The sequence below is a fragment of the Podarcis tiliguerta genome (assembly GCF_965153285.1).
Source record: "Podarcis tiliguerta genome assembly, chromosome: 3".
NCBI lineage: Eukaryota > Metazoa > Chordata > Lepidosauria > Squamata > Lacertidae > Podarcis > Podarcis tiliguerta.
In genome coordinates, this window is record NC_139536.1 from 100130926 (window position 1) to 100133034 (window position 2109).

Here is a 2109-nt window from a genome sequence, read left to right on the forward strand (position 1 = left end):
TCCCACCTGTATGTCTTCACCAACCCTCCTGTGCTTGTCAGCCTGCAGTTTGTATGCGTGCTTTGCAAGCTCTAACTGCCTCCTAAGCTGCTCGTGGACTTCCTGCAATTCCGCCGCCAAGACTTCCGCTGCCTGTGGCTCCCCCTCCCCCAGTCTCTCTAATCCCGGGAAGGTTCTGGGATGCCTCCCGTTGTTGGCGAAGAACGGCGTCACCCCTGTGGACACGTGCTTCGTGTTGTTGTAAGCGAACTCAGCGAGCGGCAGGTAGTCCACCCATGTCGTCGGCTGTTGATTTGCATAGCATCTCAGGTACTGCTGCATGATGGCGTTGACGCGCTCCGCTTGTCTGTTGGTCTGCGGGTGTCTCGCCGACGCTAGGTTGATCTTGACGTTCAGGAAACCCATCAGCTTCTGCCAGAAGCTCGAAATGAACTGGCGCCCCCTGTCGGACAAGATAGACCGTGGCAGTCCGTGCACCCTGAAGACGTGGTCTATGAACAGTTTGGCGGTCTGTTCTGCCGTGGCCACCTTCGCGCACGGAATGAAGTGGGCCATTTTAGTGAACATGTCCACCACCACTAGCACTGCCGTTTTACCCCTTGAGCTGGGTAAATCCGTGACAAAGTCCAGGGCCACCCTCTCCCACGGTTCGCTCGGGGTCTGCAGCGGTTCGAGCAGTCCCGCCGGAGGTTTGTGCACTGACTTGGCCCTTTGGCAGGTGTCGCACCTCGAGACGTACTCCGCTACTTCCCCCCGCATCTTGGGCCACCAAAAATCTCTGGCAACTAGTTCTGCCGTCTTCTCCTTGCCAAAGTGCCCGGCGGTGGGTGCGTCGTGTAACTGCTGCAGTACTTTCGCCCGGAGGTCGTCTCCCGGTACATAGAGTGCTCCTCTCCGGATGAGCAATCCGTCTCGTACTTGGAACTCGTCGTCCTTCACCGTGCCCTTGTGCACCTCCTCCATCTTGGCTTGTGCGAAGGGGTCCTCCCGCAGTGCTCGACGGACCGCCTCCAAGTCCACGGTTGCTGAAGCGCACACCCACGCTTTCGGAGCGAAAATGTGCTTGGCCGCTGCTGGTGCCGCCTCTTCGAGGTATTGCGGCTTTCTGGACAGTGCATCCGCCATGATGTTGTTGTCGCCTGGGATGTATTCTATCCTGAAGTCGAAATCCGCAAAAAATTCCGCCCATCTGATGTGCCGCTGGTTCAGGAACCTTGCCGTGCGCCAGTACTCCAGGTTCTTATGATCCGTGCGAACCTGCACTGTGTGTTTGGCCCCGACGAGGAAGTGCCGCCACGCCTTGAATGCTGCATGAATGGCCAGCAACTCCCTGTCCCAGATGGTGTAGTTCTGCTCCGACTTGCTGAGCTTCCTGGAGTAGAAGGCACACGGTCTCCAGTCCCCATGCGGGTCCTCCTGCAACAGTACGGCGCCCACGGCTCTGTCTGAGGCGTCTGTTTCAACCCTCATCGGTTTGCTGGGATTCACATGCAGTAGCTGCCCTTCGGACGAGAAGAGACGCTTAAGGTCCTGAAAGGACTGCTCCGCTTGCTCCGTCCAGATGAACTTCTTCTTCTTAGAGCTGAGCGTGTCGGTAATGGCCGCCGTCTGCATCGCGAACCCCTTGATGAACTTGCGGTAAAAGTTGGCGAACCCCACAAACCGCTGGACCTCCTTCCGATTGCGCGGGCTCTTCCAGTCCAACACTGCACGAACCTTGGCGCTGTCCATGGCAAGCCCCTTGTCCGACAGCTTGTAGCCCAGGAAATCTACCTCCTTCCTGTCGAACTGGCACTTCTCCAGCTTGGCATACAGCCGATGCTCCTGCAGTCTCTGCAGAACTTCCTTGACGTCACCTTCGTGGGTCTCCTCTGATTCTGAGAATATCAGGATGTCGTCCAGGAAGCAGACGCATGTCTTGTAGAGGAGACCCGCCAGTACGTGATGCATGAAGGCTTGAAAACAGTGGGCGCCATTTTGTAAACCGAAGGGCATAACTCTGTATTCATATGTGCCCAGGGGCGTGAACATGGCAGTCTTCCACTCGTCTCCTTCCCGTATGCGAATCAGGTTGTACGCCCCTCGCAGATCCAATTTTGTAAAAACGCG